Raw genomic sequence first — 16,820 nt, 5'->3', positions numbered from 1 at the left:
GAAGCACAAGCCAACTTCCTTTTCAGAAATCAGAGCATTTTCAGAAAGTCAAGTGGGTAGGAATCTAGATGCACCAATCAAAGTTGTGAAAGTTAAGTTGTGTCACTCTCCAGTACCTTTCATGCCAGACTCTTTTAGCTTACTATGAGTTGGCAAAAACCAAGCGACATCTTATTTGAATTGCCTCTATTTCTTGGTGTCAGTTCTTAGACTTGACACCTGTTTCAGTTTGTTAGGATGCTAGAAATCAGCAACAGCAACATGCATAGACACACAGGGCACACAGCCAGAAACTGCTAAATGCTCAAGTTGCCAATGTTTTAAATATATTCAGGCAGTGATGTTTGTTTATTTCTACATTTGTGCAACATTAAGAGAAAGTCTACACAATGCTACCAAGTATTGTACCTTAAATTAATTAAGCCTATCTACTTCAGTTAACTTAAACATCAATGGAATATTATATTAACCTGAACAAGGTCTTTTCTCTGAAAAATAACTTGTATTATGCCCTTTCAAACTTGGCCATGACAGCATCTACAGTACACCTCACTTTCTTTCCAACAGTAGTGTTTAGTGCACAGTAATTTGTAAACAATTAGGCCTGTATATTGACTGCATGTTTTGCTGGTGCAAATTTCACATGCCACATTTTGTTTATTTTGGCAGCCCTTTGTTTTTGTTTGCACTACAATGGAATTGATTTGTCTTTGCAGATATAATTGATAGTAATGAACTAGTGTGGGCCTTTTCCACACACAGACTAAGTGAAATGGCAGTAAACATTATTCCTGTTAAGGTCCATCATTTAAATGGGTTCAGTAGCCAAGGAAGCAAGATAAATCAGATTACAGCCTTGATGTGTTATGCATGCATCCAGTAACTGCCAATGAATCAAAACACAGCTAGAAGGTCACTAAATTTGCCTCATATTTATTCAGAGCACATGTCCTTGAAAACCTCTGCAGAGTGAACAATATTGAAGAGCTACATATCACAGGCTTCTAATGTGAGCTTTTAACGCTAAGAAAAAAAAGAGTCAGCAACATGGCATTTGAATGTTAGTAATATTGCAGGGCATTGTTCTTCAAGGATGGAAAGTCTCAAACGTAGCTCACGGTTGCTAAATTGCTTGAAACAGCACTTTTAAATGTTAGGAGCCCCAGCGGTAAAATTAATACAGTTTATTTTCAGCTCAATCATTATTTTCAAAAGATTCATCCACTTGGTTACAGACTGTTTTTCACAAGAGACCTAATAAGTTACTGCTTATTATGAAGGGAAAACAAAACCAGGTATTTTGCCAATAACAAGTTCTGGATGTAGTGCACAGTTTTATAAAACATTTTTCACTTGACCATAAGATACTGCAAACGATAGTCTTACTAATGTCATTAGCAGTACACAATGTGGCATCCACTTTGGTCTGTAACTGTGTTAGGGCTTGAGATCAAGGCCTCTGCTCAATGGTTTAATATTTCACTATGCTTAGGCTATTGGGGTTAAGAGAGACTGTGTTAGGGTTAACCAGATTTGTGTTTCTCTCTTTTTCTCTTGCTGAATTGGTCAAAGTGCTTGCCATTTTGAGTGGGATTTCATTAAACATGTCTGGGTTGTCTGATTCCCTACTTTCTTAGCCCCTCTTCCACATGTTTTTGTGGGATATGAGACGGTCCCGTTTTTTTTTTTTCAGGCCCTTTTGAAAGGATGAACTAGACCCATCAGTAATTATAGCTACCATTCTGATCGAGGACTGGTAATAATTGTGTTTTCACCCATTTTTCCCCTGTCTCTCCCATTCTTACCCTTTTCCACAAGCTTGCACTCATTAATCAAAGACACTGGACTCCTGCTGAGGGCTGAGCAGGTTCATCAAATTGGCAGCCAGTTCACTGTAAAGAACGGTGCAGAGGCTCTTAACACAAGAGCATAAATAAATCTGAGGTCTTTGTATGCAAGCCCTGGAGGTTAATACTGTATAATTCAATGTCCCCTCTTTGTCTTTTATGATTGATGTTTTTAAATATTTAAGGTTTGACGGGAGTCCCTTTTGTAGGTCAGGGTTGACACTTTCTGATTGGGTGAGCTTGGGGGAGAGGTACTAGGGAGGTGGATTATTAGGAATATGTCAGGGAGATTACTCTTTTTCACTCATCTTCCTCTTGGTCTATTTTCTCTCCGCCTGGAGATGCTTGTCATAATGCTTTAGCTGAACCAGGGATGCTTCAGAGATTGAAGTCTCCCTGCTGTGTTTATGGGGCTGATGTTTGAAATGTTAGTGGCCTGGCCTATTTGTTTGGCTGTTTAGTATTTATTTGCATCCTTAGATGCAGGCCAGCCGAGATTGGCTGAATAGACTCCAAATTCATAATTCAGGGCCAGGTGGTTGGAGGAGCAATACAGACCTTCAGTGGCTATTGTAAACCATTCCACTCACACACCAAGATTGTGCCTCAGCAGCCCCCTTTTTTATTGATCCTTCTGCATTTAAAATCTGGTCACTGCTGCCACAAACACTTCCCATTTTAGCTGTGCTAGGCATGCTGCTGCAGCTACATTTTTAAATATTTAATTTTTGCTCAACATTGTGTGGCCTGATAAGGGACTGGGGGAAAGTAAAAGAATCCATCTCTAAAAATGTTTGGGTCAGCATAGGCCAAAATCTTAGTGTCTGGCTTAGTTAATTGACTAGGCTCTTCCCTCATCTCTAGGATGAGACATAGGCAATGGGCCTGCCTCTTTACATAATTGTATGGAAGACTGATGTGCATTAAGAGTAATGCAACTCCCTCTCTGCCTTAAAAAACACTTTCTCACACGTTCATATTTTGAAGTAACATCTTGTTAAAGGTATAAGGGTAACTACTCACTGATGCGATGTAAGATTGAAAGGATGTGCCAGCCACTGTAAACAAACTTCTTTTTATTGGATTAATGCTCCCAAGTGCTAGACCCTGTTTTAGCTGAGTGGTTTAAAAGGATCCACAGCTTGGCCGGAGTGGATTATCAGGAAATAATCTGTATGAGTACAGAAGTACCTCACAACAACATGTAGGCACGCCTACTATAGGATTATTGCTCATTCTTTTCTATCTCAATTAGAGGTTTTGTAGATCATTAAGAAAGAGCTTGCATATGGGTTTGAGGAGTCGTTTCATATTGGTTATTGGTAATTGGAGTTTTTTATGGAGGGCGATACTAATATTGTTCCTTCATAGGCCCAATACCAGAGTGATATTGTGATAATCTGTATGTGTAGGCCTAATACTTCGGTCTAGGCTATTTGTTAGAGGTGAAGGGGTGAGGTTGGTGAATCAAGTAAAGATGTTAAGTTGCTGAAGGCCCCAATTCTGACAGACGAAATGTTCATCCTGACCTCACTGGCCAAGGGTATAACTCTGTAATCTAACACAGCTGTCAAGGACAGAATGGAGAAGGAAACCTGCTATTAGGACATAGGTTAACTGTTATTTATTACTCATCACTTTGCACACAGCTTCCTCTCTAGGCAGGCCCATGTCATTGTCTGGTCCTTAAATGATGGCATGGAAAAGACGGCTGAGAAACATGAGGAGGCTCAGCTGTGTGGTAGTTCAAAGAGTTACTGCAAAAGACCTTTATTTGAGACTGGAGAGTGACCTTTTTACTCCCAGTGCTGGATGAAACATCCAAGTATAAAAGAAAGTAATCTCTCTTTTCCACTGATGTTCACACTACAAAATGACACAGATGGAGCTGTAGGATGAGCTGCTTGTAGATGACGTGCAAAAAGTGCATCCGCTTCACTTTGCTGCTGCTGCTACTGATGTGAGTGCATTTGTGTGAGGATGGAAGCCGATCTTTTCAGCTATGGCAAAAATCCTCTGTTAGAGCTCCCATGTGTAATCTTAATATTTATAGCTGATGTAGAAAGCATACAGCGAGAGGGTAACAACATCTTTTCATGAGACAACACATCCTCCCGTTTTCACACATTCTCATCAGTTGGCTTTTTCTCTGGGAATGGAACAGAGCCTAAATGTGGCAGATGAAACAGGCAGATCTGTGGATTTCACTCTTAACTTTTTCCCCTTGTCAGAACATTACATTCTTCAAGGGAATTTGAATGTTCATTGGACTGTTGTGGCCAGTGAAGACATAAGATTTGAGTCTGGAAACTAGAAAAAAATAGGATATAAATATATATATATATATATATCTGACAACATAGGAAGTTTCAAAATCACAGCCTCGGGGCTGGCTGTGTTTAGACATTTTTAAAGGAACAATTTTGTTCAGACCGGTCAGTGTGAAATGAAGGGAGCTCTGTTGTTTTCACTCCATGAGAAAGCCATTGCAGCTGTCTTGATTGGTGTTTTGATCATCAGACGAGTGACTTCTGAAGATCTGTGGCTGGGTCAGTGATGTGATATGTTACTTGTGGTACTGGATGAAATATTTCCTAAAATCAATAACAAATAAATGTATTTATTATGCTGTCTAAATAGTCTTTTATATTTTCTATTGAGGCCTCTGAGCGATTCAAAAATAGATTACTAGTGCTCTAAGTACAAAAAAATTCCTCAAGAGCAACAGTCTGAAGGAAATAGCAATCTACCCAAATGTAAATACAATTTTTAAATTCCAAAAATGGGACAATTTGTAAAATGTTCATACTGGCATATTTGTAGAAAGGGTCTATTTTACTGCAATATAAACTCAAAATGATGTAAAGAAAGGAGCTTATGACAAACATTCAGTGCCGTCAACATGCTATTCGTGAGCTATTCATATGACAATAGATTACATTATAAAGATGGCTGTGAGGGGTCTTTTATTTCAGGAAAAACATATAAACAAACAAAGTAATTATCCTATCCGATCTCTTAATAATGGGTATCCTAAAACTTCCCACGGACCTGTATTTTCAAACAAGATCAGGTTAGCCTAGTTCATTTGAGTTGAATTAGGCTAGATCCATTTCTTCCTTTTTGGCAATGGGTAAAAGGCAGTGAAGGCCAGTGGAAATATTATTATCATTAGCATCTATGACTTTTACAACATTTGTTCTCTTGTTGTTCCGCAGCTGGCTTTCATTTCCATAAACCACACCTTACAGAGAAAACACAGGGGATGGCATGGAATGGCAATTACTATCTTCTGCTCTCATTGCTGTCTGACATAAAGCTTCACTGTGTTTTATGCAAGCTGATCACAATCAGAAAGTGTCTCAATATCAATAGAAGATTAGGGATATTGAATAATAGGTCTGTTACCAAGGAAAAACAGGAAGTAGGTTTCTCAGATTATTATGTGAATAAAACCCCTGATTTCAGCCAATGAAGATGGAAGCGTATTCCTTTGATACCGTTAATTGGCTTGAAGCCATTTTGAAACTAGAATATGGGGATAACAGCATAGCCTACAGCAGTCAGAACCTGACTGCCAAAAATGAATGCAAATAGCCTGAACTAAAGAAAAAAACATGAAGGATATCCTGTTTTCCTTTTGTAATAGTAAAAACCCCAAAGAGGACAGTTCCTAGAGAGGGTTTGTGCACAGAGCTCAGGCTCTATAAAGGAAAAAACCTGGGTGGTAGGACAGTAAGATTAATTACAACATTTCTTTGTATTATATTCATATTATACTATATTATTAAGCATCTTCAGTGATTGTTTTTGATAGGCCTCCTCAAAATGGTCATGATAATCTCTGGCATTATCAGTAGTTTGTAGGCTTGATTTTGCTCTCAGTTGCAAAATGTGACCATGACTCCTAGCGATGCTGCAGTGGCTCAAAAGACACATTGGACTAAAGGAATTTGAGTGATGTATGGAGGCTTGAAATCATGCAGCATACTGAGTCTGTTGCTGACACTGATGTAAAACTGGCCCAGCCTTCATTTCCTTCACATTCCAAACAAAACGAACCCAGATGGAAATGCGTAAATAGTATACATTTGCTGGCCAGCCAGAAATGTTTGCAGTGCATACACAAGTGTTGTTGTTATTTGTGATAAAATCTCTTGACCATGATAGCTGCTTTGTCAGAGGATGAACATTAAAAACGGTGTAGAGTTGATACTGCTTTACTTGAGCCAATTTCAAGACAGAAGCTTCAGTGGAAGAGACAGACTACAGTGCTTTGCATGTGATATATATATTTTTTTTAATTTAGAAAATAATTTTTAATCGCTACTTAAATTCCAGACATTTTGTTTGATGGCCCTTAGGAGATTGCCATTGTTTCACCAATCTCTTTAGTGGATTCCGCAAATCAAAATGTTGGCTGTATAGCCACCTAGCTGCTCCTATCATACAGTAGACCATATTTCAATTTCTCCAAGGTGTTTTTGTCATGTCCAATGTAAATTACCCTGTGTTGTGTTTCATAAGGTCTCTGGGTTGCAGTACTTTGATTTGTTGTTGATGTTTTGAATGGATAAGTTATCTTCCCTTGGGGCCGTAAGATCTTCCAAATTACCATTTTTATTTCATTTTCATGGAGCTTTCAAATAGGAATGATGCTGAATGAATAAATCGATAAAATCAAGCAATTAAGCTGACTGTGTTGTTGTCTTGTGTTTCAGGTGCAGAGCAGTGATGTCACAGAACTGAGGATAGTCTCATACAGTAAGTGTTGGGTTGCATCAGCTGCCTACCGTCCATCTCTCCCATTATGCTCTTTGAAGTCCTCTCTTGATTTTGTATTGCAAAAATCAGTTTGCTTTGTTAAATTGGAAATTGTAAGTCATGAATGGAAAGGCTGGACTAAGCGGAACCCCTTAATTTAAAGTATTATTTAGGTATAGGATTAGAATTTTCCAATTAGGCTGAGATTTAACAAGGTCCTCTTTAATGGAATTAGTTTGCGCTGCATTACACTTTGCTCTCATTTTGTGAATATCTAATTAGTTCCTGTCTTGCTTAGAATTAGAGCGTCAAAGTTTCAAAACATATTAATCTGTGGGGAAAAAAAGAAAACATTTTTTGACTTTTGGGTATTCTGAAATAAATTACTGTCAGCCAAACAGGGGTAATTGGTGGGGTTGGAGCTGTCCTTTGCCTTTGTTTTGAATTTGAAGGGCCACTCTGCATACACTAGCTTTAAACAGTTGTTGCTTGGCTGCCCTTGAAAATTGTATTGTTGCCCCTAGACAGTGGTAGTAGGGCTCTTAAAGAGTCAGCCCTCCTTCAACCTGAGCTCCACTCCTATCAGAAAGTGTGACATACAGTTTTCCTCTGATTGCTGCATTTACCACCACATTTTGTGATATTTATTTGCAGTGCGGTGCAAGTAATTTGAACATGTTAACTGGGTGCAGTTCATCCTCCAAGTTCTACTATATTGGAACAATACACGTGTTCCATTGTGGAGTAGCTATAAACAAAACAATCAGTGTTAGTGTTATCCTTTTGACACTTGTGTTGCAACGAAACCTTAGTTGACCCCAACCATACGCTATTACAACGAGGGCCAAACATTTACCATTATAGTACTATTTAGGCGATCCCACTAGCGGTTACACTCTGACCTAGCGACCCGTCGGTACTTAAAGGATCCCTATTTATCTGTCAATCTTCTCAGAATTCACACAACAATTATTATAATTATTTGTGCTCAGAATTCACACAACAATTATTACAATTATTTGTAACTCTAGAAATTACAGATGCTACGTAGTTTTACTCACCAGAAAGACAAGTCTCACGTTCCAGTCGACCTAGTCTTTTTTGGAATCTCGCAGTGACTCAACGGCACCTCAGCGCGTCGGGGGAGTCCCCTTCTCCATCACACCCTCGGTGAAGGAGGTATGGGATTCACAGAGAATTTTTGTTGCCTGGCTGTGGCCACAGTCTCGTATCCCTCAGCGCTGAGTCGCCGCTGCTCACGTGGAGATCCTGTTCGTGACGCCAGATTGTGGTGGAAGTTTAATGAAAAGAGACTTGGAGATGAGAAGTTGTCTTTCTGTCGTCTTTATTGCTTGCAAGCAAGGCGCAATGCTCACCCAACGAGTGTGTGAGACAAAGAGCGAACCAATGTGTTTTGTCCACCCTTTTTATAATCATGTAGTTGAAACAGCTGAGTCATGAGAAGTCCAACACATTCTTATACTTGAAACATTATGCGATTAGGGTGCATCTGTGCATAACAAAATCCAGTTCCTACCGGACACTCAAGGCCATCTTTGGGCAGAACCTTTGTTTATCTCAAACTGGTGGAGAAAATTACTGAAGGCAGAGACAGCATTCAACTGAGGAATGAGATTGTGCTTAATACATAATGAATAGAATGGTATATAGTGGTATAATTTCTACTTGATTCATCTTGAAGCACATTTTTCAACCAGCATCAGACACAGAGAAAGGTGAGGTGTCAGCTAGAGTCCAGTGCTTTTCACAGATATCAGTAGTATGTCATTATTGGACTTCTCATTTCCATATGGCTCCAGCATCAAGTCAACACAGTTTCAAGGCAATCTTGTTCTTGTCTCATAAAAAAATCAATTTGTGTTGCAAGTAAAATATCTCCAAAAAGACGTAATTATGTTCTTAAAGTGCCATGTTGAAATGTTGAGTGCCAGAGATAGGCTCTACTTTCCCGCTCTTTTCAATAAACAATAAAATGCTAAAGGTGAGTGGACTGCTCACTTTCCTTTTATGAAGAAAAAAAAAAAGAAATGTTGAAATTCTGCCTCCATGACATGTACATGGCCACCACTTGATCCAGAGGAAACGGCTGTTAGAATCTTTATGTGGCTGACCCTGGCAGGAGACGGGTCATCTGCAGCGCCGTAGACAAACAGAGTTGGAATGGCAATGGGAAAATGAGCCTGGCCACAGGAATCCTATCATCTCTGAAGCTGAGCAGCCTGTGTGTGTTGTAATAGAACCCTTCCAGGATTTATTATAGCAGTTATCAGTAACCTTCAGTTTACCTATGAGCCTGACCTCCCGATGCTTCTGCTGAAGAGGCAAGGGTGAGGAAAGAAGAGAGAAAAAATGAAAAAAAATGAGGAGAGAACTGGTGAAGAGAGTAATGGAGAAAATAATTAAGAGGTGATAAGTGAGACAAGATAAAAAGATGTGAGAAGATCTGAGGAAAAGTGTGGAGAAGTGCAGAAGTAGAAGAAAGGTTGAAGTGACCAAGCCAAGGAGAAGAGGAGAAGAAGGAAAGAGATGGCGTGTGGGAGGGAAGCTTTATTGACTGGTGACTAGTATGTTTTACTGAGATCACCAGTGTGTGTGTGTGTGTTTGTTTGTGTGTGAGAGAGAGAGGGACTGAGCGAATGAGAGTGTGTGTTGGAATAGGGTTGAGCTGCTGAAATGACAGTGTTATTTTTCTTTTTCCCCTTTTTTTAAATATTTATGTCCCCCTACAGTTAACAGTGTAGCTTCAAAGAGTAGGCTATATTCTGTGACTGGGCCAGAATGGCAAACAGATTGCTGTGGCTGTGTAATATGATGTGGTAGTAAATATTAGAGCTCACTCTTCCTCCTGCTCTCCCCACTCCTCTGCCCAGAGGGGGATTGAAATACATGTGCAGAGGAAAAGTGAAGTGATGAAAGAACTCTGTCAAAGGTAAATCATAGACTGATGTGAGTGATGCAACTACGAGACTTCATTAGTTGTATGGATACTAATTTGACAAAAAAAAAAGCTTCTGTATTCATTAACCTTCCAAGAGTAGCAGTGCTGGGCTTTTATGCATAATGTGTCAGATCAGGAGTACTGATCTAAGACCACTGGTTAAATCACATGGCCATACAAGCCTCAGTATGATTTAACAGGCAAACTGGTCTCAGACAAGCACTCCTAATTTTACACTTTATACATAAGTCCTGCCTGATTGCCTGATCACATGACCATTCACAAAGTTAATTTTATGACTGAGGTGGGATAATGTTCTCAGATTTGTGTTTGTACAAAAAAAAACCAATTACAAAAATACCATAAGAAAAAATTAATTTGTGCAAAAATGGAAGACAAAAACTAGAATATATTGTGTGTCAATGATTTATTTTTATTTTTTTTGATTTAGCAGAGGTCCTTGTTGTGGTGAACCGAAAATTGGCCTTCAGTGGTTCTGAAAAATGCTGAGAGAACATTAGAGGAGGATGCAGTGATATAGCTATTGGGTCTCTGTCAGCTTTGTTCTAGTCATCAGTCTATTTCAGAACATTCTTTGTTAATACTTTTTGGCGTTTTGGAATTTGTAAATGAGACGTGACTAAAGCTGTATTTAAGAAAAACAGGAAGATAGTTCACATTCCCCTATTTTGAATGGAGGCTGTACTAACTGACTGACTGACTTAGTCAAGGCAGAAAGAGGGGCAGGAGAGTAAAGGCCCAAAGTTCAGCAGCAGTATGCAATGAGGCACCCATATTCTCAAATGCTTGATTGGTTCTCAGTTTCCTCTTAAAGTCCTATTTCCTTTGCATTGCTGCTAAGATAATGGCCTTTGTAATTGGTTGTTTTGGTATCAGTTGTTCTGAATTGGGATGTTGTTTTCTTTGGGGTTTTTTTAGACCTGTGAATCATCCTCTGTGATTTTCAAATTTTTACACCATTGATTAGTAAAATAACAGTGTTAGTTGAATAACACTGATTCTCTCTCATATGTGATATGACTCTCATATGGCACACATACCTGTAAAACATCTTTAATTTGTAGTTGGTTATGAAATCTCTCTGATTCAAGGCACATCTTTAGGTACTTGTGAATCGTGTGGTGCTTTGTTAACATCACCTGCTATGCAGCTCGCTGTTTTGTGTTGTCTTGTTTTGGTTAAATGTCAGAAATGGTGGTCAGTGTACTTTAGGCCTTCTCTATTTCATTAAACAATAGTCACTACACTGACTTCCACATTGCCAGTAGGTTATGCTTTGTCTGTGCTGGATTCATTCTCAGATCTTCTGGAGACAGGGCTGTTTGTTCTACTCAGATGCCATTTAATAGGTCTAAACCTGTCCTTGTCTCTCTCTTGAGACTCTCACACACGCCTCACTGCTAAGAAAAATAAATAAATCTTTTCCTCCTCTTTTCCTGAAGGGCAAATAGAGAAACAAGTGTGCTGGGCTTTATAGGTGCTTGGGTGGAGGGTTGGGTGGTGTGGATGATTGGAGTGAGTGAAACTACGTTGACTTTAAAAACTCCACCAGTTAACACCAAAGTGCTGCGTTAGCACAGCGTTGTTGTAACTAAGAGAATCGCTGAACAAAATATTTAATTTATGATGACTTAGCCACTCCAGTTAGAAAATCACCAAGCTACTTCCTGGTATGTGAATGTACTGCACACCAACCTAGAGGTGGCTCATGCTTGTGTGACTTCTACTGTACTGCCTGGTGTACAAGCAGCAAGCACACACTGTATTTTCCTTATGCAGGGCTGTTAGGGCTCTGTGCGCTTACAGCTTGGGTCAGACTAGAGGACTGTTGACATCTTGCCCAACTACAGGAGTTGAAACTAAACGCTTGCTGTCTGGTTGGGAAGCTGTTCACACTAGGCAACGGGACAAAGATGGCCATCACATATGAAGAGCAGAGATTACACACTACCCAATTCTGTCATTGAAAAAATGACCCATTGGTACAGTTCACTGTAAATATATTATATATATTACAAAACAGGTGTTCTGTCATTTTTTGCTCCATGGTACAGAAGCTGCAGTTAATATTTACTTTATAAATGTAGTTTAAGTAACATCATTACACAAATAATGTTGATGAGTAATTTACTATGAGACTTCTTTCACTTAATTTCTAATTGCATACTTATGTGGACTTGAGTGGGCGTTAAATGTGACTTCTCTTCCGGTTCATTTTCTTTTCCTCCCTCTGTATCTAAACTCCCATTGGCTGTTGTGAGTGTCACTCTCAGATTTCAGTCTTGATGAGTCTTGGACCGCTTCAGATGACGCAAGCCAGACCAGACAAAATCAAACATGTTTGAAATAATGGCATCGGGCCAAGCGACCAGAATTGGCAGTCTTCAACCTGTTCACACTACAGGATATCATGCACCGACCGTCGGACCCGAGTCCCAAACTGACCCAAACTTAAAGAGTGCATACCATAATTCATCTAACCCCTGCACATTGCAAAAAGCCTTACGAATTTACAAACCAACCAACCAACAAACAAACGGTCACACATGGCCCAGCTCTTATTGAGGGGCTCCGGAGCACCTAATAATTCACCTTTCAATTTACTCAGTGACTGTAGGTCATATGTAGCCTCTTTTTAAAAGCAGGAAGGTGGGTGATAGAATAGTTTTAGGAACACAGTGGCGGTAGCGAGGGGGATTTATGTGGAGCAGCTTCTGTCAGGGTGGGTCTGCTCATCAGGGATAACACCACTGGGGGGGTGGGGTTGAGGACAGCAGGGTCACACAGGGCCTGCTCTAAGTGCTGCCTCACCAACAGATAGAATAGATCCGCCAGACCCGTCTGTTAAACCCCTTTGTCAGGAACAGAGACACATCATTTAGGGGATGCTGCTGTACACCTCTGCTCCCCCACTATCCTCTTGAGTGCTGTTCCAGAGCCGAGCCCCAGAGGCTGCACTCATAGAGCTCGGCCAACACCGGCTTAAAACAAAGCCATCCCCAGCAGTTAGATCCAGACTGACTTAGCTTGATACAGAGCCCTCCATTTGCCTTGAGACCCTAAGACAAGATAACTGTGAGCAAAGGGATTCGTAGAGTCCAGAAGGTACATTATGGAATTTCCATGCCTCCTTATGATATCTCAAGGCATAGTCTGAGTTGATGATGATTTGATTTGCCCCTCTCTTTCTCAGTTGCATGGGTTGTATAGGCTTAGTCTACACCAACTGTGATCTTACGGGGAGTAATTACAGAGTAAGTATTTAAAGCTGAGGGATGAGCTCTGGCCAGCTGCAGCCACAGAGGCTAATTTGTTGTCAATAAAGTAGAACTAATTATGAATGCTTCCCCTCAGGGGCAAGAGGTCAGGCAGGCCCCGGTCCTGGGACAGCACTGGCATGGTATGCAGTATACAGGGGAGCTTGTTGGAGGACTGCAGGCCCATAAGGGCTTCTCTGCGGTGTGCAGATGGCATTGAGGAAAATTGAATTTTCTTTAGTGTCTTTTGGTTGTTATGGCCAGCTGCCTGCCGTTCCCCCTTAACTGCTGGCATCAAGACTTCATCAGAGGCCAGGGGATTTTTCCCTTCCTTGACTACATCAGTACACAGCAACATTGAGCACCACAAAATAAATATCCTTAAGGTGCAGTGTTCCCTGAAAAAAAACTTCCAAGTAAAGATCTCTTGTCGTCGTTGGTGCGCTTGATATTTGCCACTGATTTCACGCATCTGTTCTACTTCTGCTTCTACTTCTGAAACCCTTCAGCTGCTGGAACATAGATGTAAAAGGGTTCAAATAATATTGATGCTAATAAAATGCTTGCCATCCTTGAGCTGCATAAATGCCACTTAGCTGGATGAGGGTTGTGTTGGCAGCCTGCAGTGCCTACGGAGAGAAGATCTGTGCCGTCAGCGCTCAGACGTGCGTAGAGGTGACGCCAAGGTGAACGCCGAGTTGTAGAATGGTTGGAAATCATTGATATTCTGACTCGGAGGCTGCAAATGGCTCGGTGGCAGATGGAGTCTTTGTCAGGGAAGAAAAATGGCAGCTCAGGAGCATCAACGCCATTTTCCCTATCAGCTCGGCTGGCGGGCGGTGACCTTCTGCTGCTCACAGAGATCCCCTCGCACTTTGATCAATTATCTCACTGCCATTGTTTACTAGGCTAGTGGAGAAGGATTAAAATGTCAATTTTTAGGGGAGAGATTGCATGTGTAGTCATGAAACTGGCTTTTGTTGTTGGTGTATAAAGAGGAAGCAAAATGTGGGTTGTTAAAATGAACTTTTTAATTACGACTGAAGGGAGAGCCATGTTGCCTTTTATTAAACAGTTTTTTAAGATACCCCTTTCTATTTTCTCATTGAATGTCATTTTTAAGCTGGTGTTTGTGAGTATTGTGGCTGATAGTATGCCTTGGCATTACAAATGATTTACCTACGTGTTTTTTTTTCTTTTTTACGTATAGTAGCAAATATTTGCTCCCTCTTTACTCTGAACATATCGGCCTACACTTTGTGAATTATGTGTGAGGATTAAGCTCCTCATGAAAATGCACAGTAGGTTACACACAGTAGGAATCACAGTAGGAATTTAACATACATCAAGCTGCAGTGCAATTGTTTGAGGTATAACAAAACAAATGCATGGAAACTGCTGTTGTTAAACAATTATTCTAATTAATTCGACTCAACTCCGCCAGATCTTTAAACGAAATGTGTAATGCATTACCGCAATGTATTCTCCAGGCTTATAGTTATATAGCACAGCATTAATTTGCTGTTCAGTCGCTTTTCATTACTAGTGTTTGACTCAAAATAAACGATTTTCTCAGTTTAAAATGTATTATAAATGTTTTTATGGAAACAGTGTTAATTTGGTAAGAAATGCAAGCTATTAGCACAGGAGACACATTTACACACACAGAATAAAGCAGTGATATGCAATCATCATTCTTGGCTGAAAGCAAATTCAAGTTAGGAGAAAATATTGAAAGGTCAGGAGAAAGAAATGAGGAAAATGAACAAACGATGCAAAAAGCAAATGACACCGAGACCCCAGTTTAATATGTATGTATTTCAGCTTGATGGTTGATTTCATTAGCGGATCTCATTGTTATGCATCGACTGTTCTCCTGCAGCAAAATGAATATTGTATTCACATGGCCTGAATATTCAGGAGGAAATGTTTGGATTTAGATGGCATCCTTCAGAAAAAGGGAAGTATTGCCTCCTTGCCCCTGATGCCAAAAACAATTAATACCATTATATCAATCATCGTTTACTCCAGATGTTGTGTCATTTTTAGAGATGTTTTAATTTCCCTTGTTAATTTGTTTTTGTTCTCCAGGTAAAGGTATGTTGATTTTCTGATAACCAAAACCGTCAACGGGTTTCGTCAACATTGTGAATAAAACATTGTGGGAAACATTGCTGTCAGAGTTACATTGGTCTTTAATAAACATAACATCTAAAGGTGTACATTTATTTGCAGGAGGACAATCAGTAATTTACTAATTCTAATGCTGTGTCCTTCACAGTGAGAGAGAAGTATAGCTGTCGGCCATGCATTTGATGACGAAGCCTTGCCAGTAGACTTCATGTGGGCATTAGCTCACCTTTTGTGTTGTTCGCTCTATTCAAATAGTTAACATTGTGTTTCATTCTTGGGCATGTGTGGTAGATCGACCCCATTTGAATGTGAAGTGTAGGCCGAAGCATACTAGAGGTCTACTTCCTATGACTTTTGTGATATACGAAACCATCCAGGATAAGAGCGTGTTGTTTTTCTGTCTGTGTGGAGGGTGATATTACCCTGCCATGCCAGGCACCTTTCCTCCCCTGTTTCAGGCCCGGCTGCACACAGCTTTCAGAGGGCAGCGCTTGTCGAAGTGCGGTAACAGGAGCTGTGTGGAGAATTTTCCATTAGTGAGGCTCTGCGTGTGCAAGGTGCTCTGTTTCACACTATCCTCATACAACGGCCCCTGCTATGACAATAATAACAAGGACACGCTGCTGCTCATTGGGCTTACAGGTGGTAGCCTACTTAGGCAAAAATATATCAATATTAGCTCGGCCTAAGCTAAACCAATCTTGTACTGTGCCGGAAGCAAAAGTACAGGTAGCCAAAACAAATTGGATGCCTTTTTGTCAAACCCTGAGGTTATATTAATATGGCAAAATGTCCAGCTTTTTCCCCTTTTGTAGCAAGACATGACAGCAAACTGATGAGAATCTCTCATAAACTGCAGACTTTGGATTGGGATGTCTTGTTGCAGCCTGCTTCAGTATGCAGCTAAACTAAGTAAGGCTGGGTATTGGCAAGGACCTCGCGATATGATACGTATCACGATACATGGGTCACGATACGATTGTATCACGATACATTGTGATACGATACATTGTGATACGATACATATTGCAATACATTGCAATACTCTACATAATTTACTGAAAATTTTTAAATGGAGCTGAAAATACAACTTGGTGTGTTTAAAACATGAATATATTTTTTTAAAGTATCGATACGAGGGGCTGGAAAATCGATACAGTATCATGGAAAAAAATATTGCAATACTCAACTGTATCGATTTTTTTGCACAGCCCTAAAACTAAGAGTGCTGACATTTTTTGGCCAGATTGGGGTTAATGTGGCTTACACCGGTGGATTTGGGGAGTGTGCAGCGAGTCCTGATTTCAGACTTCAGAAGAATTATGAGGTTCAAGTGGTCACAGGTGATGGAGGAGCCTTACACTGTTTTAGCACACTGATGAGCACCTAGCAGGTCTTATGGGTGCTAAGTTTGTCCAGGGCTCGAAAGTGCAAAAAATTGAGATTGTGCAACCCAGCAATTAAATTTGGGCACACTGGGGCACCTACAAATAATTGCCTTGTTGCACCATTTTTTAGTAACTTCTTTACAGTGAGCATGACAACTTGTCTGTTGTTATTTGTTCTGTCCTAGGTAATCGAAAGTCAGATTTACTTTGTTTACGTCAAAGCTTAGCTTTGCTAAAATCAAATCCCCTTCTTGAAACTTCCCCTCACAAGAAGCAGAGTTTTCCACAGATGCTGACTGTTGGCCAGGTAGCTCATTAGCCGGCTACTTTTTTAAAGGTAATTTTTTATTTTTAATATGCCCCTTTATCCAATCACTGTATTGATATTAGTAGCCTTGGAGTTGTGCATCAGACTGATCATCTCCACATTTCGTTTCTCTTTGTTTTATTT

The 16,820-nt window shown here is 40.1% G+C and overlaps 1 protein-coding gene across 5 annotated transcripts in view; it reads left to right on the top strand.

The window, feature by feature from the left end:
* Positions 1–16,820, top strand: part of LOC139647187 (bromodomain adjacent to zinc finger domain protein 2B-like) — a 59,525-nt gene that overhangs the window by 1,363 nt on the left and 41,342 nt on the right. For all 5 annotated transcript variants that reach the window (XM_071523044.1, XM_071523043.1, XM_071523045.1 and 2 more), the window contains exon 2: positions 6,569–6,611. The gene's annotated coding sequence lies outside the window, so the exon portion shown is untranslated. The remainder of the gene's footprint in view (positions 1–6,568; positions 6,612–16,820) is intronic.

This window comes from Centroberyx affinis, unplaced genomic scaffold (genome assembly GCF_046629955.1).
Source record: "Centroberyx affinis isolate AG114_WGS23_722 - 3 ecotype Tasmania unplaced genomic scaffold, CSIRO-AGI_Caff_v1 ptg001058l_1, whole genome shotgun sequence".
Classification (NCBI taxonomy): domain Eukaryota; kingdom Metazoa; phylum Chordata; class Actinopteri; order Beryciformes; family Berycidae; genus Centroberyx; species Centroberyx affinis.
Note: the sequence above shows the minus strand (reverse complement) of the source record. Positions and strands in the feature narration are given on the sequence as shown.